This window comes from Columba livia, chromosome 7 (genome assembly GCF_036013475.1).
Source record: "Columba livia isolate bColLiv1 breed racing homer chromosome 7, bColLiv1.pat.W.v2, whole genome shotgun sequence".
Classification (NCBI taxonomy): Eukaryota; Metazoa; Chordata; class Aves; order Columbiformes; family Columbidae; genus Columba; species Columba livia.
The window spans coordinates 30427375-30451836 of NC_088608.1; the positions used below are offsets into that span (position 1 = coordinate 30427375).

Genomic DNA, 24462 nt, shown 5'->3' on the forward strand with positions numbered 1-24462 from the left:
TTTCAATTCGGGGATTTGCAAGTGAGGAGCCTGTGTTACAGGTTACGAAGCATTACAACGGTGGAACTCTCCATGTGTGGAGATCATTGTACAAGGCTCGTGAAAATTTCATTAGGCAACACTGTAGGAAGTCTAACTGTAGTTCAGAGTAATTTTAACTGCCAGTTAAAATCTCTTTCCGTTACTATACAAGACTGCCAAAAATTTCTGCTTGTCCATCCCCAAAGAAATTATTCTTATGCTTTCTGGACCAGAGCCAACCATTAAGGATCAAAGCCCCAAATCTTCCTTATTCTCTACCTTTCCTCACTGAATAAAGATGAAAAACAGCAGTCTTGTTGTTACTAGTCCAAATTCTTATTTGTTTCAAAATTGTTTTAATGCAGCAGGAGCTTATCATGAGGCAATAAAATGCCTCTTGGCCACTGGCTTCCATATTTCTTCCTACATTTTGCAGTACTAATTTGTGCCAAATTTCATAAGCTGGACATCAGATGCAACTACACTGTTATTGCCAACCAGGTTTTCTGGGTGAGATGGAGCTCACTTGTAGTTGTTTCTGGCCATTTCCACCTACCATGGAAAACGTACATAAACCTCTCCTTCCTTTTCCTCAAAAAACCCACAGAAAATATCCCTTTTTCATTGTCCTTTATACTCTTACTGATTAGACAGAACTTACTGAGATTTTTCTCTTGTGGTACCTAACATGTTTATGTCTCAAAAAAACTGCAGAAAATAAGAGAGGGATAGAAATCCAAAGAGGGCAAAGAGAAACATCATTGAACACATTTTTCCAGCTCACCAGCTCTCATTTAAATTATTTGCCGTCTCATTGCTTGAGACAACTTTGCCCATTACATGAAAAATCTCAGGGCTCACTTCGATTTCAGGAGCAACTTTCCTAAAGATTTCTTTTCTTTGCTGCTATTTGAAATCTTAACAAGTAGCTGAACCCTAATGCCTTACTCTCCACTAATATAAAACCCACAATTATCTGCCAGTTGGCTTAAGGATTTAAAGTTCTTATAAAGGCTTGGCAGGCAACTTTTCATATTACGTTTGGGAATTAAATCCCCCCAAAAATAAAAAATAAGTATAGCCTTATCATCTTGTGCAATAAAGTCAGATGACACAAACTATTTTCTTGCCATCCTTTTTGCACAGATAAAGAGACTGGAGTTCACAGCTCTGTTTCCCATTCTCCTTTGACACAAGCAGTGCCTGAGACTTACCAGCTGGAAGTCAGCCAGAGCTTTGAACTCTTCCTTCTCCTTCTTCCTGCTTCAAAGTCAGCACTTGCTGTTAAAGGTAAGGAATTACAGAAGAGGTTGTTCTCATCAAAGTCTGAAAAGAGGTGGGGATCTGTGGATTTTTTGTTTGATTTGGTTTTATTGTTTGTTTGGGTGTGGTCTTTTGTTTGTTTGTTTTTACACACAATAAGAAAATAACTCTTTGTCTCTTGAGCTGACATCTCTGAGTATGTGTAGCATCAGATGAGAAAGGGGAGAGGGGTACTGACAAAAACTGAAACGTTTCCAAGAAAATCCAATAAACAGGCATTTGTAATGCAGACATTTCTGAGCAAGCTTATTGAGCACCATTAAATCCACCTTTATGCTGCAAATCCATGACACCAAAACATCTGAGACATGCCAGCAAACTCAACCACAGAGGAGTTTCTGTCAACATACCCAAGTCTCTGAAAACTAGCCTAGTGACTGTTATTTATATTTTAAATCTCTGACAGACACAGAACAAAGTTATTTGGTGCAATGTATGCAAATGTGCTATGAAATACTACTGCCTTTCAGGTTTCAAAGCACGTATTTTCTTGTGCTGTTTTCTACATAATCTAGCCTCAAATAAAGGCATCAGTAATTTCGACTTGATTACACTATAATTATTCAAATATATTTAATTATATACCCTGGACTAATTTCCATGTCTGTTGTTATCATTAAAAGAGATTGTTACAGATAATGTATCTCACGTATTTCCCCTAATTGAAAAATGCAGTTCTTTAAAAATAATGGTTATGACAACAATAATCCTGTTTAAAGGCTACTTTGGCAATATAGCTGTAAATATTGCAAACATAAACTAATGCAAACCACCATAATTAATATCAAAGCAGAAGGACAAGCCAACAGTTAACTTTGTCCTTTTTGCCTAGTTTCTGTTTCTTCACCATGACCTAATAGACAATGTTGGAACTTCACCAGGGAGGTCACAAAGTAAGCTTATTATTTATAAAACTCTTGTACTGAAGACCCTCCAGCACCAGAATCCCCCCCAGCTGGACCTTCCAGCAGCCGGTGACACCCAGCACAGCCCTGAGTCATGGTGCAGCATCATCAATCTCTAGTCAAAGGTAAGCTTTCCCCAAAAATAACCTTTCTTCTTGGTAAATTCTTGCTGGATATAGCAAGTGAAGAGGGGTAGAACAATTCCCCGGAAAAAGTGCAGCTAGGACAAATGAAAAAAAGTGTTACATCTTAGCAGATCTCCCCCACTGGAAAGGGAACCAAGAGAGAAAATGTCAGACAAAAAGAGTGCATGGAAAAGATTAAAGAAGCGTGAGAAAGGTTAAAAAATGGAGACTGAGACAATAGAAGAAATATCAGAAAAGGAGACAAGAAAATAAAATAAGAAAATTAATTGTGAGAAAAAGAACTACATGCTTTGAAGAGGAAAACCAAAGGACAGTCAGAGACATTAAAGAGTGCAGATGCATGAATTTCACATTTGCCAAACACCAACACAGTTCTGAGGAAGAGGTTCAGGTGCCATGTACAGGAATAAAAGAGAGGATGGAAACACCAAATGAAGTTATGAAAATGAGAAGAAAATACAGTGTGAATAAAGAGTGGCATTAAGATTAAGAGCTCTTCAGGGGAAAGATTGCCTTTTTATTGTGTGCTTTTGTGGGATTTTTAGCATAACTCTTTTCTCCAAGTGCTACTTCAGTACAAATAATTAATAACAATTACAGTCAAAATAATTCATAAGACTAATGACTTTACAAACGATTTTGTGCAGTTCTCAAGGGTAAGTGCTCTTTTACCTCAACTCACTACCCAAAAATCACTAGTAAATCTAGCTGCTTCCCTTGACAGCTCATCTTATCTTTCTCCTTTCCTTATTTCAGCTTGAATTATGGGCCAATTAATATACATTCTACCTTATAAGCCGAGCCAAAGAACCCCCCCTACAGTTAGCTCTATGCTGAAGCTGACTGCATGTTGTGTTGAATGTGTAATGAACACCCTTCTGCTGGCACTCAGCACTGCTTTTTCAAAGCCAAGTATTTTGGAGAGGTAAATAACAAATGCTGGATTTGTCACATCTCTGGAACATTGGCATTTTACCATGGATATTGCTGTGTCTGATTACCACACTACAGTGTTAATATTTCTTTTTAAATATATGCTCTCAAGAAAATGACTTTACCTAAAATCACATTGGATCATTAACTCACAAAATATGGACCAATTCCAGCAGAGCCTTCCCACTCTTCCTTCATACTGATGTTCTTCCCTTCCATTACATACATTGGGCAGATTTTTTAGCAAGAATAAAACCACAGAGAATGAAAAGCCCGGAGAGTATTACCTGGACTGGCTGTAGACATAGGCTGTGCTCTGAGCTGTCTGGATGTTCATCCACCCCAGTCTCCACACACCCGTGGCTTTCGGCACACGTCAACGGCCCCACCTTCATCAGATGCACCAGTGTCTGCAGTGGTCCACCAAGGTGCACCCAATAGCACTGCATTTCTGGCAGTGAGCTGTCAGACGAACATGCGAATCATCCTCCACACCCACTATCCGCTGCATTTGTTTTAGCTATCCAACAGCACTGTATGTTGTGAGAAAAGGGAGAATCGGATAACTTTAGTGTTGAAAGCCTTTCTTTTACCCTTCTGTGAGCTCACTATACTTTCTTACTGTCTTGATTTCTAAGTGAAAATACGAAACAAAAGAGTATATAATTACTTTCTCTTACAGCCCTTTTGAAGTAAAATAAATGGACCAGTAAGGATTTCTTGTTCTTTACAGTCATGCCATTACTGTGCATGTGAATGAGTATCTTCCCAAATTTATCCAGATCCCTCTGCAGGGCCACTCTGGCCTCAAGTGTGTCAACAGCTGCTGCACGCAATTTTGTGTCATCAGCAAACTTGCTAAGCAATTCCTCAAGACCTGTGTCCTGTGTTTACTGAAATTCAAGAAGATCACATCAATAGGCTTCCCTTGGTCAACTAGGTGGGTAATTCCATAAAACAAAATTAAGTTGGTCAGGCAAGACCTTCCCCTCATGAACCTGTGCTGGCTGGGAGCAATGACTGCATTGTCATTCAGATGTTTTTCAACAACTCCCAGAACAATTTTCTCCATGATTCTGCCAGGCACAGAAGTGAGGCTAACAGGCCTGTAGTTGCCAGGGTCATCCCTGTAGCCCTTCTTGTAGACTGGGACAACATTTGCCAGCTTCTGGTCTTCCGGAACCTCTCCAGATTCCCAAGAGCATTGAAAAATCATGGAGAGAGGTCTTACTATGACATCGGCCAGCTCTGTAAGCACCCTTGGGTGAATCCCGTCAGTCCCCATTGACTTGTAGGGATCTAGCTGGAGTAGCAGATCCCATACAAGTTCCGGATTGACTGGAAATTTATCGTTCTTGCAACCATGGTTTTCCAGCCCAGGGTTATGAGGGGGCCCAAGTCCATCATTGGTGTTGAAGACTGAGGCACAGAAAGCATCAAACATCTCAGCTTTTCTATGTCCCTGTTAATAAGGTGACCACACTCATCAATTAATGGGCCAATGTTATTTTTAGCTTGTCTCATGCCATTAATACATTTTAAAAAGCCTTTTTTATTGTCCTTCACAGTATTGGCCAGCTTCAATTCTAGTTGAGCTTTGCCAGCACAAATCTCCTCCCTATGATGGCAAGCAGCATCTGTGTAGTCCTCCCATGTTGCCTGACCTTGCTTCCACTGACCATGTAATTTCTTTTTTTGCTGTATTTCAAGAAGAAGATCTCTGCTCAGCCAAGTTGGCTTTTTACCTTGCCTGCTAGATTTGTGGCATTTTGGAATGGCCTGGTCCTGTGATCTTAGTAGGTGGTACTTAAAAAATGACCAACATTGATGGACCAACATTGATAAACACCTTCAAAAGCTTCTTCCCAGGGAATCTTACTAAGTATTTCTCTGAGCAGCCTGAAGTCTGCTCTCCTCATATCTAGTGTTAAGGTCTTGCTAGAAGTTTTCCTCACATTATCAAAGATTTTAAACCTGACTTCTTTGTGGTCACTGTGGCCAAGGGAGACAGTGGTTGCCACATCTCCCACGAGACCCTCTCTGTTAGTGAGATCATGTGCATGCTGATCATGTGTCAGCACACTTGAATGAGCAAGGTTCCCCTATAATTGCAGTTTTGTTGTAAATCCAATAAATAATAATGCAACGTGAAATTACATTTGCTCTTCATGCTGTCATATGACATCATAAATTCATATGGAATGATTTGTCTAATCTCAAGCTAAAGGACCCACTCAGCAAGCTGCTCTCCAGTTTTTCTTTCTGAGTTTCTAAATAGTATTCCCTAATACAGCTGGGAGAGCTAAAAATGAGCTGGGGTTGAGGGTGGGAAGTGTGTTGCCTAAGAGGCAAAATACTCTCCCATGTTCTTAAAAATAAGTGAAAACAACAAATCTGCATCAACTTTCCTTAAATAACATCAGTCACACAATGGCAGGCAGCAGCACTCACAGAGACAGCTGCTCCATATTGAAATAAAGAAGGGAAAGAAAACAGAAATCAGCTTCCCCAAGTACTGATATGGTTCGTTTTGTAAGTTGTGTCTCTAAATAGCTCCTACAATGTGAGACACAGTTTGAGACAAACCTATGATAGAAAAACATTTCCAACTTTTCCTACATCAAGAGAAAATATGATTCGTAGCAGCTTCCGGCAGTACTAACATGAGCTAGTACCAGTTATATCCAGCAAGTAATTTATAGCTAAGCTGGACTGACACTTCAAGGAGCACCTTTCAGCAACAGGGAAGAACTGATCGGTTTGAGGAATATTCTTAACACTGGAGCCGCTTCCTCACTCTCAAAACTACCTTCTGATGTAGCTCTCCAGTGCATGATTGATCTGACACCAGGTCTCAACAGTCCTTGCCACATCTACTGTAGGCAGTAAGAAGCCTGTTGTCTGCTCTTCAGAGGTTCAGCAATTAACAATTCATTTTATCATGCAATATTAACAGCTGTAACAACAAAGCCAACCCCAGCAGCAGCAATATGAATAACAACAAAGGAAAAAAAAAAACAACAAAAACCAAAAAACACTACGGAACCTGCAACACGTGGAAGACAAAAGTAGACAAAAGACAAAAGGAAGACAAAGTGGTTTCTTCAGAAAAGTGGAAGCTGGTTATTCAGGGATGAAAATAGGGAGAAGCAAGTAGAAAGGCTGAAGCCAGAAGAGCTGCCTCCCCACATCAGTTCTGAGTTGAGAAGATACAACTAACTTGACTTCTTTGAAACCAAACACCAAACCATATTTGCATTCAGGGCAAAACAGGTGCATGTACCAATCCTGCAGCTCCCTATACATATCACATCAGCGGGCCATGGCTAAGTTGCCACGTACAGAGACCACCACCTTCATCCAGCCCCTGGGCCTGCCTCACTGGCAATGAGTTTGCCAAAGGGACCTGTTGGGACAAAAATAAAGTGGGTCAGCTGGCTCACTAGATGAGGTCATTTGACACTTAAGGAAAAAAAAAATCACTTCTAAAAAAGGACTGAATGTGCCACACATGGTCACAAAGGCTTCATTTGTCCCTGTCCTGGTTTTGTTAAAAACAAGTATCTCTTTCAGTGAATTTGCCTGTCAGCTAAAGCCTTCATACTAACTGCATTTTCCTGGAGAACCAGATACATGTTTTGGTAAACCTAGCAATGGAATGCAAACTTATTGATAAGCACAGATGGACATCTCGCGAGAGGGGCGACGAGAAGAAAGAGACCAAGAAACTGACCAACTGTGTATAACATTCCATTCATGTGAATACTTCATATAAAAGTGGGAGATCACGAGGATCTCGTGTGCTTTTCCCTTTTCCCTTCTGCTTATGGCCGACATTAGGAGAGGACCTTGCTAGTCGTCCCTGCGAACTGAGGCCTAGTGAGAGACTGAATCCAGCTCCGGTTGGCTGCAGAGTCTAATTCAGGACTTCAGGTGCCGGCTCTGCAGTTGCTAAGACTTTCAAGATTGGTTTTGTATATTTTGTATTGTTTTCTCTATTCTTATTAGTAGCATTAGTAAAACATCTTTAATTTTTTCCAACTCTCTTCACTCTGTGCTTCTTTTCCTCCCAATCGCCTCTTCTTAGTGAAAAAGGGGGAGAGGGAGGGGGAAGTGGGGGGGGGGAAAGGGGGTTAACAATACATCTGCCAGGGTTTTATTGTCACCCCGCAATCTTAACCCTCGACAGTCCCCTAGTTCTTATTGTAACTACATTAACAATTTTCTTTCCAAGTTTGGCAAAGGTTTTAATAAACTATTGACAGGGCAGGATGTTTCTGGTAGTTATCTCTTCAGGCTGAAACAGCCAGAAGCCTGAACTGGGGAAGAAGTGGCTGATCATCCTCCAATGCAACAAATGGCAGCAACAGGCAAGATCAGCTCCTTAGCAGAACAAAAGACAAATACAAGGGTTTAATTTTTACATATAGATATGCATATAAGATCACTGCCAGTACAGAACTGCCCTTTCTCACAATACAGATGTCTGATTTCCTCAGCCCACCGCAGAGCACTACAGGCGTTCTTGCCCTGTTTCACATCCTGAACTCCTACTGGAAATTATTCATGCAGACCAAACACCGAACAAAATGCAAAGTGATCTGCATTGCAGATAAGGGAGTTAAAAGACATGTTTGCAAAGGAAAAGTTTAACTGATTGGCTAAATTACTTGACTTAAATACTTGTCTCCAAAGATTATATTATTTAATCCTGTTGATATTTGTGTGGCGATAGCTGGGGTTTACGCTTTAATCGGTCTGCATTAAAGTGAATAAATTGGGTGATAAATCTTTAAAAATCAAGCTGGATCTCCTATCTTACCGATTTTATCATTCCTTTGGGACTCAATGTTATTTCAACTAGATATTTGCCCTTTTCTCTGAATTCTGTATTATACCAAATTCATTACGATGATTGCTATAATCTGTGTAGCCCTAACTGTAAGCCTCCTCAATAAATCTCTTCTGCTTTGTTTCTGCCAGGTTCTGTAACAGCATCAGGACACACAGGAGAGGAAGACCTCAGGAAAGACCCAGCTTGTGCAATCACTTTGCCCATCCCATCCCTGCTCCAGTTCTGGTGGGGTCAAGATTACCACTCCTGCTGAGGGCCCCATGAGTGATATGAAGGAAAAGGCCCTGACCTGAGGGAGTAACAATCGTCTTTGAAAATCCTACAGAGGCCATTAATAACTTACTTTCTGAGATACATGGAGAATGTCAGTTTCCTGTTGCTTGAGACAGAAAAACAAAAAGTGGGGATTTTGTGAACACAGTAGATATTTCAGTTGGAAGAAATCAGATATATAAAAACCACTGAGTTTCAGAAGGGGAAATTAAAAATATTTCTCATGAAAAATTTAGTTCAGATTTATTTAAGCAATTACCAGGCTAATTCAGTTGCCATCAGAAAAGTTATTTAAAACTAGCATTCTAAATAAAATCCTTAAAAAGAGACAGAAGGGGCCCTAGTCCTGTAGCATTGCTGCTTAGGCAAAGCATTCAAAATTCAAATCAGACTATTAAATGCAAAAAGATAAAGAATAATGCAAAGTGATAGCTTTATTTGCCTCTTCCAGTTTTCCTATACAGATATAAAATATGTTTAAAACTCTGGTACTTTATTACCTCTTTAGTTACCTCTCATTTATAGTTAAATCTTGGATACATATTCCTAACCATAACAGGGGTGTGGTAGAAAGTTGAGCTTGAGTGACAATAACAAGCTTAAAATTATAAACATAAGATGCTTTATATACAACCAGTGCATAGTGGGAAATAGTGGGCTGTATACACCTCTCTCTCTTCCCTTTGCTGAGCAGATAAATCAGCAGTGCTATTCCTAGACCTTAAATCAAATAGGTAATTAATTTGTTTAATTTAGTAATACCTGGAGCTTTAAAATGTGAGATTAAAAGATGATTTCACAGAATCACAGAATGTTAGGGAGTGGAAGGGACCTCAAAAGATCATCCAGTCCAACCCCCCTGCCAGAGCAGGAACACCCAGATGAGGCTATACAGGAATGTGTCCAGGCAGGTTTTGAATGTCTGCAGAGTAGAAGACTCCACAACCCCCCTGGGCAGCCTGTTCCAGTGTCTGTCACCCTCACTGAGAAAAAGTTTCCTCTCATATTTAAGCAGACCCTCCCGTGTTCCAGTTTGTACTCACTGCCCCCTGTCCTATCACTGGTTGTCACCGAGAAGAGCCTGACTCCATCCTCTTAACATTCACCCTTTATATATCTGTAAACACTAATGAGGTCACCCCTCAGTCTCCTCTTCTCCAAGCTAAAGAGCCCCAGCTCCCTCAGCCTTTCCTCATAAGGGAGATGCCCCACTCCCTTCATCATCTTCGTTGCCCTACGCTGGACCCTCTCCAGCAGTTCCCTGTCCTTCTGGAACTGAGGGGCCCAGAACTGGACACAATATTCCAGGTGTGGTCTCACCAGGGCAGAGTAGAGGGGAAGGAGAACCTCTTTTGACCTACTAACGGTTTAGAGAAGTAACTAAGTTGCACAACTCTGCAAAACTCTGACTTGGTTTTACTTTTTATGCCTAATTTAATCAATTGCTGCAGTCACTGTGTGAGAGGAAGATGCTCACCTATTTCAGCACTGCTAAAGCTCCAGCTATACTACAGATCTTCCAAAGAATGAGAAACCAGCTGCCTAGAGGAAAGGAGCACTCCTCTCTGTTCATGACAGCCACACAGATCAGCCACATGTAGTTACCTTTGACATAAATTCTAGTGTTCCTTCTGGCCTAGAAGACAAAACGGAAGGAAAGAAAATGGCGATTTGTCTTCAAAAAGTACTGGCTTAAGAGATTTATCAAATTTTGATTACTGGGACATCAGGTATCGATTCTATAATTATGCAGACAAGACACAATCAATGTACATCAGGATTTGACTCAGTAATAATTACACATTGAGAAATGCATTGGTTGCATTTTTAAAGTATTTTCATCGTTTTCCTAAGAATTCCAGCATTATGGACTACGGCCTCTTGGCTGCAATTGGGGAAGAGCTTATCCTCTGAATCAGACCCTCAATATTTCCAATCAAAAAGCCATTACACTGTATTGCTGCAGCACTCTGCTTCTCAACAAGGATTATTAGCTTGGGCAAAGCCTCGTGCTGATGCAACAGCAGAGTTTCTAGTTTAGACCAGGTCTGCATCTGAATGGCTTAACACACAAGCAGAGTGTTGCTGGGAAAAAAAAAAAAAAGCTAGGGAAGGCTAATTTTTCTTTTGCTTTCCTATGTTTTATTAATCAGGACCATTCTAGCAGGGAAGCACTTCCAGAAAGCACATAAGTCGGCAAATTTGACATTGCCTCCCAGTGAACAACCAGGCTGACGTTATGTTGTAAATTATCCTCCAGTATGGCAAGCGAGAAACTCTCCAGCTTAAAAATTGTCATGGAATTAAAGGCTGAAGAATGTCTCAAACCTCAGTAACATCACATATTCTGTAACAGCCTGCAAGACGTGGCAGATGTACCACTCTGCACCCTCATAATGTCTGTGCCAGTGAGACTTTCCAGATAAGACACATCATACTCCGTGACTTGTCACTCCTAACCAGAGGAGTTCCATCAGTGCTTGCTAAACTAAAAGATTACTGTAAAATGACAAAAGAGCTACATTTCCTCCTACAAGAACTAAACTCACTGCTTCTTCTATGGTTCCACCCTACAGCAGCCTAAAAAGTATTTGAACTCTGGATGTGAACTTGGATGCCAGCACTCACATTTGTTAAAATAAACACTATGTGGCCTATGGCTGATATACCACTAAAATCCAGTAGGCACAAGAAAGTAGGTAGGTTGCTATTAAACCGAATCCAATTGCATTTCCCTGGGTTTCCCAGAAGTATTTATTTCACATTAGTGCTGCATTAGAGCCCACAAAAGGTAGAGTTATAAACACAATTTTAAGAGATTTAAAATATTTATAGACTGCGGTTTCATGATTACAATAAAACCTATTGCGCTTTTGGGGCAACTCCATTGTTCAGGTCTTCAGCTCTTTGAGCACTTTTCTATTATTAACAGGAAATTGGCAAGTAATTTAATGGTTCTTTAAAACACTATGAGCAAACTGTTGAAGTGAGCCCATATAACTCTGGAAGGAATTTGTGCATGTTCTTCTAGATAGTTTGACTCCAAAGATTACCTTCTCCTTACTCATCACTTCTGGCTCTAAAGCTAAATTTGCATAGCTTACTCAGAAATGGAGTAAAAGAACATGGAAGAAGCATCTGGCTGCATTCAAGCCTCTGTGGAGCTTTACAGCTTCTCTCAAGTCCTCAGCGCACATTTTACAACATTGCAGCCTCTCAGTTTTGGCAAACTGGTGGGTACATTTTAGAGAATCAGAGAGGGATAACTAATTCATATCATCTTTGCACTGCTCTGTTACTAAGATTTTTCTGTTACTGTGATTTCTGCTAATTGTGACCCCAACATACACACACACACATATATATTTGCAGGGAAATTTTGTTTGTTTAGGGGTTTTTGAGTAAAAGTTTTAAAGGGCATGTAATCAACTCTGCTCATAACCAGAAGTGATCTCTCAGGCTATTCCGTAGAAAGATGGTCAACAGCATTTTGGCTTTCAATTTCAAGCACCAAATTAACCTTCTGATTTTGTATGAGAAGGGCAGCATCAAGAACAAATAGGCACACCATTTATCTAACTGTGCAAAAAGCAGTCTCCTAATTAATTGTAATTAAGTGGAAATACTGAGATGTCTTGTCTGGCACTGATTGTTAACATCAGGAAATTACTGTTTGGGGGTAGAAAGTAATAGATTTTAAACTACAAACAGACTACACTAGGAACTGACTCACCCCCTAGAGAGACAGCGTCAAGCAATTCTTGTTTCTTACAGGAGGCAGAGGTGCTAAACCCCACTTTGTCAGGTGCTGTGATAAACATGGGTGATGAGAACAGCACTTCTCCCTTTACTGGGATTGAGCCAAGTCATGGCTTCCCTAGAAATATGCTTCTTTTCTCAGTAGTGTTTATAAGGACAGGGGTGGTATTACAGAAATGCATATCAAATTCAATTGATTCTTCAGAAAAAAAAAATACAGAACCTGCATATTTTTTATTTCTAAAATTCAATTTTTTAAAATGTTAGCTTCAGATCAGAGCATATAAAATTACTTCATTTCATTTCAAACCAAAGGAAACCTCAAGATCTAAGCATTTCTGCAGCTAAAAAGAAGCCCATTGCACCATCTGCTGGACTCTTTCTAAACCAAGTTCTGAAAGAAGACAACTCTGTCCACAGGTACAGGCTGCTTATTTCATACCCTGATCTCAGGCGGGAGCACTGTGTCAAAATGCAGCACCTGCAAGCTTGTAAAACCACCCTGAGATTCAGCATTTCTGCTCTAATATAGAAGCGAAGCTGCAGTTTACCAGCACCAAGGGTAATACTGTGAACACTATCTGGTTTGATATGACAACCTCTTAAAAAGAAGGATGAACAAGCTCTCCAAATCACATTCAGCCATGACTCTGCAAAGCAGAAAACTGGCTTGCAGCAGGCTTTTTTGTTGGTATGGGGGGTTTCTTAAAGCAATTGTCATACTTCCCAGTGCTGCAAACCTTTCTCCACCTCTTTGAGAGGTTTGTACATGCAGCTCATACAAGCTGGCAATGCATCTAGTAGATGGCATATATAAACAATTTTTGCATAGGTTATAAGATCTGGAATTGTTAAAATCTAGGGGTTTAGAAAATAAGTTTTACAAGTTAACTGGCAGATCTAGAAGAATTTATATAAAGTTCTAGTACGCTTGTGTCACAAAAAATCCTGGGTCCTAAAAAAAAAATTAATAATAATAATCCTCAAGCCCTGCTAATAACTCAAATCCAGGTAGGTTCCTAAATGGGCTATGTGGCTACACAACCTGACTCCAGGACTAACATCACTACGTTCATGGAGACTGTTTTGATTTTGCCAGATAAAAATTGACCCCATATTTTGATGTTTGTTTCAACCAGAAAAAGCCTACATGGCTCAAAACTCCCAGTCCTGACGTAGTAATACACTGCACCAATCCATCCAAATGCTCAAGCATCCTATTTAAAAAATGACACGAGGGGAGGAGGGGTATTATATTTTCACATTTACATTTATCTGCTGTTACATTTTGGCTGGTAGTTCACTTCAGACACAACTTTTCAGCTGACAGAAGCAATGGTCACACTTTGAATTCCATAAAATCGTGCCTATCACCTCCTTGTTCATTTTATGCCTTTTCTGTCCCTGAATGCTTTCTCAGCAAGTCTGAAAAGACATGAAAGAAGTGTAATTACTATATTCACACGTTTTACATTTAAATCTGGACCTTTGAGAAGCAGGTATTAAAAGTTAACACAATTAATGGGGACGAGGAACAGAAAACTTGCTTAAGAACTCCCAAAGACCACACCACAGAGATTTAATTTCCCTATAAAGTGGTTTAGGCATCACAGCGATTGATACTACAGATAAAGCAGTGATGGTTGGCATATTTGAAATTTCAATCAACACTTTTTCCTTGCATTTGTCTTTCTTGTCCCTAACACAGTGGTCAGACACTCAAAGTCAGTTTATGCTCAAACACCCTGTTTTTCTCCTTCTAGACTATGGAGAAGTCACACTTTCATCAAAACCACAGGTATAAATCTCAAGAGCTCTGTATACTACTGGCCAAATGGATAATTGAACCGTGCTAAGTAATACTTTACACCATTTTTCAGTAACAGTAGTAACTGCAAGGTACATTTCCTTTGCTCTTGGTGAGATGGGCTCTGAATGGGGAGAAGAACATCCTGCCTGGCAACCCCAGGCTATTCTAGAAAATGTCACAGAAAACAATCTTCCAGCCCAAGCCTGTAATTTTATTCACCTACAACTCAGCTGACACTGTTGCCCTGGATTCCTCCTCCTTGTTAGAGATTAAAATGGCTAAAGTCAGACATGAAATACTATGCTATGTCAAAAATCTGTTTGGGAATTCAAAACCCAGAGACAACTGGGCTCAGCAATAGCTCATACGCCCTACTGACACTCTGAAATCCTTTTCTCCCTCCAGTCTCTGCAGTAAAACCGGCTTTAAAGCATTCCTGTATTTTCAATGCCGTTGACTGGTTTCTGGTGAGTGTCTTTGCCCTCTCCTCCCCTCCTCCTTCAGTTGCAGAAAGTTCACAGGCACAGAACATTAAAGCAAGAAACATCCACAAAAAACGGAAATCCTAGCTCACCCTGCCTCATGCAGATAATGTAGGCACGAAAATCATCCTGAAAATTCAAGTTTCCATAATTTTTCAAGTGCCCCCTTGAGAAACTCCCTAGTAATCAAATTGTTCCTAGATCTGCTGGAGCTTATTAAGAAACACCTCTGTAAGCAGAAACAAGACCTCTCTGCTGACTGTTTTACCTCAGTGGAGAATTTGTTGGGTACTAGTCCTAATTGGCTTCTCCATAATCGAGTCCTGACACCGGCTGTGTATGTGGAGAGGCCTCCAGAGGCTGAAAGACTCTACTGCTGTTGCAAACATGAAACAGCTTCCAGGATTTACAAGACTGAGGGCATTCAGACGGGATTTAGACATCCAACCAAAATCATGCTGCAATCAATCAGCAGGCAGTAACTGCAGGACCTCTAAGAAGTAAACTGGCTAGAAATGTATGAGTGATTATCATTTCAAGCATCTTTTATTATGACATCCCTTATGTGTATATCAGAGTATGTGGGTACAGCTTAGACACCAATATGACCCAGGTAGAAATCATACCTAGACAGAATAAAATACTAAGTAGTTTTGGCAGCTCTGAGCGGACAAAGCATTGGTTTGGGTTTATTAAATAAGTACTTAGCTGAGAGGCTGAAGATCTGGGCTCCCCATTCCTGCAACTGACTTCGTGCCCTAAAACAAAAGTATTAAGTACACAGTGTATTTCATTAGAATAGATATCATCGTGGATAGGGGTGTAAAAATCCCCACTTGACTCTCAGCATGCAGCATTGTTGCTGGAAGATAAATTTCGAGGTAAGGATAATGGGAAACCAGAATTACAGCTCTACCACAGATAAGTGCATCCCTAACTGCCCAGGAGAGACTGGAGTACCAAGCACTACCCAGCTATCTGGAAAAAAGAGGTATTTATTTTCCCTCACATTTGCTCTGACTGCTTGCCGGGAGTTTGCACACAATCTCCACATGGTTTTCCAGACTTCCCAGTCTTCCTGTGTTTACATCTATCTATATCTCTTAATCTCAGTGCATTCAGTAAGGTGTTTGGAGTGTGATCAGCACAAACCCAGAGAGGAGCGAGCCCCCAAAAGTCGCAAATAATGTGAAGGAGACCCACAGTGGTTAAAGATGAAGGATGAAGTCCACCTAGCTGCATTTAGCTGTAATATTCTATCAGACTTTAATATATACATAATGTACAGATATTATGTATGATACATATATAAAATATCTATATTTTTAAACACAAAACTAGTATTCTTAGCAACAGAAGAAAAATTACTAATGAGCCCAATTCTTCCCAAGAAAAAATTATACCCAAAGGCATCCAAGGACCATTGAAAAAATGAAAAATCTCAAAGTGGTTCCAGAAGGAGAGGTACCCAGTGCTTGGTCCTTGTGAAGGAACAAGTGTCAAGCCCATTTCACCTCCAAGGCATATGTTCATTGCCACTCTCTTGACACAGAGCCAGCAACCAGAGCTGCTGTTTGCACCCTTTCAGTCACGCTTTGGTTGTCTCTAACCTAGGGGAAGCAGAGCCATAAACATGCTTTTACAATAAATCATCTCCTGTTTTCATGAGGGAATCTCTACACACAAATAGGCTGAAGAATGATGCAGATGGAATACTGTATCGCTAGAGCAATGTAGCTGATGCAACACCATTTTCCACACACCAAATGGTGGGTATATTTTTGCCAACGCACAAACTTTTGGATAACGCGCTTTATTCTGTCTTGTGATATAAAGCCATTTCTAATCACTTGCCCACTAAAGCATGGCAAAACAATCAATGCAATTAAGATTTAATTATTCTGTTAGTGTGAGAAACAGTGTCCCAGACCTTTTTAAAACAGATTAAGAACACCAAAGATAAAAAGCTACTCAAGAATCCCCTCCCAGAGTACAAAACATTTCCCTTTTCTCATCCAGCAAACCAAAAACAAAATTAAATAAACCAACTGACTGTCTTCCAGAAATGGCTCCCCATACTGCCATTATTTAATCCTCAAGGTGACCCAATTTAGGCTGAGAGTACCAACAGATTACCAGGAAGAGGGCATAAAAATAGCACAGAAATGGTACGTGCTGTCCTCCTGAGACTCACGAACATGAAGAACAAGGACAGAATCTTGTTGGTTCAAGCAAAAAAGAAAATACATAAATAAAAGAAGGAAAATAGCAGAATCCAACCCCCCTTCCACTCTCCAAAGTATAACCTTCCACCCTCCCAAAAAGCCAGCTATTGTGGACAGAGAGGCTTCAGTTTCTTTAATAGAAACTCTAGCAGGGTATGAAATTAACCTATAGATTTAAGAAACTGGCATTTTCTATAATTGTGCTGAAGAATGGGAAGGAATTATGAATCATTGCAGAAAATTATTAGCATGGTCTGAATTCTTCATATTTAGATCAGGAAAAAAAAAGTGCCCTGAAGTAATCCCTCCTCCAGAAACCCTTTGTTGAAGCTTACCATTTGTTCCTTTTAGAATATCCAGCCCACTTTGCACATAATGCGTTTTAAATAGATATTGGGGGCGGGGGGCGCGGTTCAAGCATTTTATATCATCCTAAGGGACACATCAGCAATATTGGCGATCACTTGTTGAAAGTCTATTCTCTACCAGAACTACAGATGTCAAGAAGAGGCAACAACAGAGAGGGAGAAGACAGAATAGGAAGCACCAAAGACTCAGCAGCTAGTAACAGACCCTTTGTACTCCTCAAATGCAAGATGTTTAGGAATCAATGATTTGTTTTTCATTCTGCTACACAGCCAAGAAGATAGGTAAGAGCACAAAGGGAATATGATAAAATCTGGTTTTCACTCTCATTTTTCACCAGCAGGAGCTTGGCTCAGCCTCCTGTGCACAAGGAGCTCCAGGAAAGGCATATGGTGCTCTTCTTCTCCAACAGTGAGAGTCCGTGTCTTAAGCTATTGCTCCCACCAGTCACTTTACACAATGAGCAAAGCAGAATCCAGTGATGTCTGTAGTACATTCATGCACATGTAGGGGAGCCTCAGCCCTACATAAGTCCCCCCAGGAAACTCCACAAGGAAAACACATCCAAGCACAACTCTAGTTTAAGTAACTGGACTTGGTCCTTCATTTTTAAGCACCCTCAGTCTTTCGGCTGCGTAGTAAGACCTTAGAATATTTGTTCCTGTGCAAAAGAACTCTGTGCTGATCATACTCCCAACACCTTACTGAGCACCCTGTTACGCCCCACATCTAACAGCATATCGCTGTCAGTGACAGTGCTTCCAGTGCAGAAAAGCTACTGACAGAGGCAAATTTCTGTTTATCTACAGTGCTCTGCCCACTCATCGTTTGAACTTGATTTAAAAAAATACAGAACAAATGAATACTTGCAATAGCTACACCAACAAAATAGGATTTACAAAATACAGAAAAATTTATGTACTTACATGCATATGATTGCACTGGAAAGCACTTTTTTTGTGTGTTGAATGTGTTAAAAGATTACAGGCTTGCATTTAGGCATATAGAACTTGCTAGCCAGCATAATCACTCAAGTAGAAACTTGGAAGGAAATAGTAGGAATTGCCTACTCTTTGCTTTCTTTTTGCAGCATTTTTACAAAACAGAAAACAATCCTTTGAGAACATCCTGAAATCCAAGAATAGACATAGCTTCCCTAGGGATCAAATCAACCTTTAGATACATACACACTGTTCACTGTGACTGCTTTTCATAAATATCTAGGAGAATAACAGCCCTTAGTGAGGGCTTTTAACCATGTTTAGACCAGATTTTGTAAAATAGAGTGCAAGTTCAGAGTAAAATCTATTCCAAGATCTAATTCTCTGGATAGCAGGTTTGATTCTTGTCTTATTTGCAGCAATAATTCCACAAAAGCCACTTTGCTCCACTGATTTGTAAAACAACTTCAGAGATACCAGAACACGTTTTCAAATAGAGGAATGGAAATCCTGCACACTACCCTCAAGTATGCACTGAGTGGAGGATTTCTCCACTAATTACAGGAAAGCTTGGTAAATCAAAGCAGATGAAGGTTATGCTACTACGGAAATTATATTTGCTTGAAGCTTTTGTTTGTGGAATTTCACAGCTATCTAGATACCAGATATTTTTAATACAGATAGATAATGCACATTGAGAGTAGGAAGGATGAGCCTCAAGGATGTGTTCACAGCTGACACACACTGACACTTCCATCCTCCTGTGACCTTCTACCCTACTTGCTTAAATTGTTAACATCAAAAGACAAGAAAGCAGGGCACAAAACAGAACTGTTCCAAATCAGCATTTCTTTAAGAACAACGACTGCTAATGAAGCCTGACCCAGGTGACCACTTAAAATTAAAATCTAAGTTGAGTGTAACAGATCTCTCTCTACATACTACAGGTAAAATATATGTATGTACCTTTCACTTTTTCATTTATCATTATGTACCCTTTCAGTTTACCATAAAAAAACACACCATGTATCACCAGCACAATCTCATCAGGAGAATTAAGTATACACTCAGGAGAGAAAAAAAGAAAGCATGGTCAAATAAGAGACTTCATCAAGGGAAGCTGTGGTGAGTGCTGATGTAGGTCAAGTTGGTCCAGGTCTGACTGCCCATCCTGGGTGCTGCCAGGGCAGAGGGGATGCACAATCCCTTTCACAGGGCACAGCTTTTGCTCATCAATTTGGTGAAGCAGTTCACATTAAGACACAGACTATGAGCTAGATCACATCTGCTTGGGGGACAGAAACACTTGGCTGATGGGTAGCAATGTCTCATAATGCCACAGCTGTTCATTCAGTGAGTTTGCGCCCTAAATCTTTACACTGTATTTCAAGGATTAGTCCAGCTTTACCACAGTATTGTCTTAGACAGGTTAATTAACCTCTTGACATCTTTTTTTTGCCCCCATTTCCTGTGTTCCTCTCATGCATATTAATCTTTGCCATGGCTGGAGGGATGGTGGAGCCCTCAGTCTGTTTTAGTCTATAGCCCCTACTATGACAACAACAAAAAAATTCTTAACAATCATTATCACAAAAGCAAATATGCAGGCAGCAAAATAAGTTATTATCCCTATATTAGTATATGTTTGTTACAATAGACACAATGAAAAGTATACATATTTGCAATCTAGTTTCCAAGATTGCTACTGAGTAAGAGTCAGTAGCCATTAAGTTCTCCTCACAGACCATTTGTTTAAGTTACCTCCTGGCATCATGGATTTGCACCACAAGAAGCTTCCTGAGAGCAGAAACAGGCTTCTCAGACAGCATTTGATTGCTTGGTTTTTTCACCCCTGTTGCAAGAGTTACTAAAAATTTAGAGTTTCATGCCTTCTTAGTCATCGCTCTATTACCCAACAGAAATTTTATCTACTACTTTTGCTTGCAGGTGTCTTTATAAAAGGGAGGAAACTTGGTCAAAAAAATAGCCTAAGTATGATTTTCTGCTCTTCAACATGCAGCTGAATCCCTGAGTGCAATAAAGAAATATCTAAGAGCTATTCACCCATGAATCCATTACTGCATGGAGTATATATATATATATATATATATATATATATATATATATATATATATATATATATACACACACATATATGTCTCCAATTCCTCAGCAGTTAGAAAAAATTATATTTTATTTTAACTGCAGGGGCAACAAAACTCAGAACAGCATCCTTAAAATGTCACCATGGGTATTTGTTCTCTGAATCAGGAGCTGGGGGTGGGGGGAATCTATAGCGAACTGCTCATCTTGATCCAGGCAATATCTGCTGTTTCTTTCTCCTTAAACACACAGAAACAAAAATAAATGCACCCACTGGCCAGTAATTTTCCTCTTTTCTAAAGAACTCAGAGTCTATAATAATATGTCACTTTTGGAGAAAAGAGATTTGGGCTGCAGGCTTTTTCAATGCACAGAAAATGACTGTTACTTCTGGGATTTTGTTAAGAAGGCAGCCTGCCTCTTTATATCTTCATTGTTTCAAAACACTCGAACAAGCAAACGATTAGCTCAGTGGGCTACTACTGATTACTGTTGCTTTGGAAGGAGTGAAGCATGAGCTCTTCAGCTGGAGAGTGACAGACCTGAAACCTCCGATAAACACCAAAAAGGAAAGGGGAAGACTATTTCACCAACAGGCCTCTCCTGAGGTCTTTCTGCAGAGAACGTCTTTATCTCAAAAAGGCTGACAAACACAAAACCCTGGTGGCAAGTCTCACAGATAAGTATTTCTAACCACAATGAAACTTAACAGCAAAATGCCTTTTTGCATCCACCACCATGCCTGCCTCTCAGCACTTTGTGTGCTAATTTTAACCAGCTAGCAAAGAGGTTTTCAAAGATTATTTTTAAGCTTTTTTTTTTTTTAAGACTCCATCATTGCTGTTGGAAAAATTACTCTTACCAGACTGCTGTGCTGCTTCAGGGCTCCCCTCTCCTGTCTGACAGAGGCCTGGGGCTATAGGCAGAGTGCTCACTGACTGCTGCTCGCTTCTGGACTCCTCGGTGTTACAGTGTGATGGGAGATGCGCACAGTGCCGTACTCCTCCTGAACACTGTTTGGAAAAGAAGAGTTTCAACACTGAGATTTTTATCCACTGTCTTTCAGCCCAGAGAAGCCCCAGAACAGCAGCAACCTATAGATCCAGTGATTAACAGCACTTTCATGCAATAGCAAGTATGGAACGCATAGTATAATGTCATGGAGAAGACTTTCTTAGATGAAACTGGTATAGATCCCTGATCTATCTACCTATCTATATATGTGTTAAAAAAAGACTGAAAAACCTTCAGTCTGCCCAAGAAACAAGCAACACCCAAGTTCTTATTTATTTACTTTGCCTGGAGGAAAATGTAAGCTATTAAAAGCTGGATTTTGAATTTAAGGTTCTTAAGAATTTAGGGATTAAGTTATATTGTGACAAAGAAACTCTTCTCAAAGCTTAAAACTGAGAAGGGGTCCACATTCTGCAGGGTGAGTTTTTTGCCAAAATATAATAAAGCCTTAAAATCAGAACACTGGGTTTTGCTGTGGATTAGTACAGCAAAAAATTCTGAAGGAAAGATGCCCACTGCTATCCCTACACATGCCAAATTTCCTCCCAGTTCCTGTTCAGACCTGTGGGAGAGTATCCGTGGAAAAGAATTTACTCAATCTTCACACACTACACGGAGTCCTCACTAAACAAATTAACACCAAAAACCATTTGGCCAGTTCAGCTAATGGGAAAGCTACAGATGTTGTAAAGTGAAAAAGAATGAGTCTAGTGCATCTACTTGGTGACAGGTCACAGCAGATTCAATTTCAGTAATAGCAAGAGTATTTTAGATGTAGATTAAGAGGCTTTCATAGCCTCTACATTTGCAGCACAGAACACGGGGTGAATTGATTAATCTTCATCAAACAGGAGGTAGTACAGCACACAAAAGAGTAGATACCCTTAATTTAAAAGCTGATTGTTTCTCCTGGCCTTATTATAAACTAGTTACTCCTAACTTGGAAAAATCATGAAATCATTTGATGTCAAACTTTAACAAGAATGCATTATAGTACTCATCTAGTTAAAAATTTAATAAAGTTTAATTGAAATCTGCATGTTTTCTGCACCCATGATGCTATAGAACAAGCATCTTTATGTCTATTTGCTTGCATAAGATGGACTTTGGAAAGAATGGTGGTAGGACTGCACCTGCCATCACCCTACATATATTCCAAGTTTGCAGTAGCTGAAGTTGGTTATTCTCCACATACACTTTGTAGTTTCTGTCCAGTTAGAGTTGCATCTGATTGTGAAAAATATCTATACAACTTTGCTATTATTGTTAGTCCTTTATCTTCTCTGAGACAACACCGAATTGGTTATATGGACCATACTTTCTGCTCTTTACTAACTATTCAAGATAACACTAAATGCACGGATACACTGAGAAGTTCAGTTTTGTCGCTCATATAGTAGCAAAATCAGAAATTTACTCAAATAGTCACATAAGTATGACTATTTACTTCTATCCGTTTAGTACCTCATAACTCTTGGCATCTATCACCACAGGGTTTTGATCTCAAACATGCGAGTGCTTACAGCTGTTGAGCTCAGATGCTCTATTCTAACTTAATTCTTTTGTGTTCACAGATCTTCAGGATATAGCATTTATAAAACCAGGCAAACACATTATAGATAAAGAACAAGTGAGTTCTGCAGCACACAGCCTAAGCTTTGGTAACAGTCAATATCTCCAGTTCCCTACGCACAAAGCACTTATTTCACCACAGGGTCAAGGAAAAGCATCGTGAACATCATTAGCACAACATTTCTGAAGTTCAAGTATCCTACAGTTGGCAAACACTTCAGCTAAACAGTAATCACAGCGCAGGAATCAGTAACATTCACAAGAATTCAGCTAAATCTTTACTTCCTTCTCAAACAAAAGGAGGGAGGAGTCTGATTATTTTAGGATTCTTAGCAAAAGCTGCTGAACTTCTGGAAAATCTCAAGAGGTGATTCAGACACAGAGTTCATGCAGGAGAGAAGTTTTGTTAGCATTTTCAGAAGTTGCTCTGAATTTTGCAGAATTGGATCCTAAAGCAGAGTCCTTGGACAAAAGCTAAGGCACTTCTTTCCTCCATTGTAAATTAATCCATATTGTTCACTGACCCCTACAGAGATTCTGTAACCTGTCGTGTTTAGTTCCAATTTCTAGTTATCACAATCCTACCTACAGCTTTTCTGACAAGCTTGTCCCATTTTCAGGAATCATCTCAGAGGTAAGCCTTATTTAAAGTTATCAGAATTCCATCCAATGCAATGGAGTTGCCTTGAGTGGCACAGATGAAAATTTTGCAGTTTCATCTGGTCTGCTCTCCTATGATACTTTATACTATATTTATACTACAATATTATACTATTATCTTGAGAATGCCACATGTAAAACAGATAGGTTGTCTTCTACACAGTTTCTTTGATCCTTTTCTAACAAAGCAGAAAATTACCTCCTCTAAGAAAGTGCATTGCTCTTTTTCAAGCCGACAATGCATGCAAGTTTGTTTCTTTTACCTGTAATAGAAAGAAACTTAATATGTACATAACCAATTTATTACTGCTAATGAGTGGCATACAGAATAGTGACACAAACTCCAACCCCAGAGTGAATAGCTTCACAAGGTCACCCCCACCAAATGCATCTCAAAATGGAACAAAGATGCCCTGATAGAGGTATTCTGACCAGGAGACAGAATAATGTATTGATTCATACCAGAAATAACCTTTTTTTTTTTTCCCCCCTCAAGACAGAGTCAAAGTATTAAAACCGCAACTATAAACGTCTAAATACAGTTGTACTTACAGCTCTGACAACAGCCTGTGCTCACTCAGTTGTATTACTCTCCACTGTAATCTGCACATTCTTTAACATTATTTTCTTTTTATTGTACATTTAATATATTTTTGTACATAAGCCATTTTTAGTCAAGCTGGCAGAAGTGAAATATGAAATAAATTTGTTTTCAAAGCCACTATGACACCCCAAAAACAGTAGGAAAAAGAGGTGGTAAATTGCAGCCACGTAAGATTTTGCTTCATTAGAAATAAAGAAAAATATTGGCTGTTAATAAAAATTCTAAGTGTATTGATGTTTCACTAAAGCAAAATTTTCCACTGGCACAAAAGACTAATTCCAGTCTTAACACACCACATATTCACTGTTTACTATTACCATAGATAAGGCTAAAATCGGTCCCAAGCTGGTTGTCTTCATATATAATGTATTTATTAAACCTGAGGCAGCTACTTTGGGATGTCAGGGTCCTCTAGAAAACAACTACCACAAAACCAAGTATCCTATTTCGAAACAAAGTTACTCAAAAAT

General features: G+C 39.6%; 1 protein-coding gene and 1 long non-coding RNA gene across 5 annotated transcripts in view; one reads left to right on the top strand and one right to left on the bottom strand.

The window, feature by feature from the left end:
• LOC110358245 (G/T mismatch-specific thymine DNA glycosylase-like) overlaps positions 1-4039 on the bottom strand; it is a 43965-nt gene extending 39926 nt beyond the window's left edge. For 2 of the 4 annotated variants that reach the window (XM_065068971.1, XM_065068972.1), the window contains exons 1-2: positions 3616-4039; positions 1236-1302 (exon numbers count right to left, since the gene is read on the bottom strand). The gene's annotated coding sequence lies outside the window, so the exon portion shown is untranslated. The remainder of the gene's footprint in view (positions 1-1235; positions 1303-3615) is intronic. The other 2 variants (XM_065068970.1, XM_065068969.1) reach the window with 1 other exon arrangement.
• Positions 1156-15655, top strand: LOC110358247 (uncharacterized). Its single transcript, XR_010473720.1, has 3 exons — positions 1156-1311; positions 2177-2374; positions 8312-15655. It is a non-coding gene; the product is annotated as an uncharacterized LOC110358247 (long non-coding RNA).
• The last annotated feature ends 8807 nt before the right edge of the window (positions 15656-24462 follow it).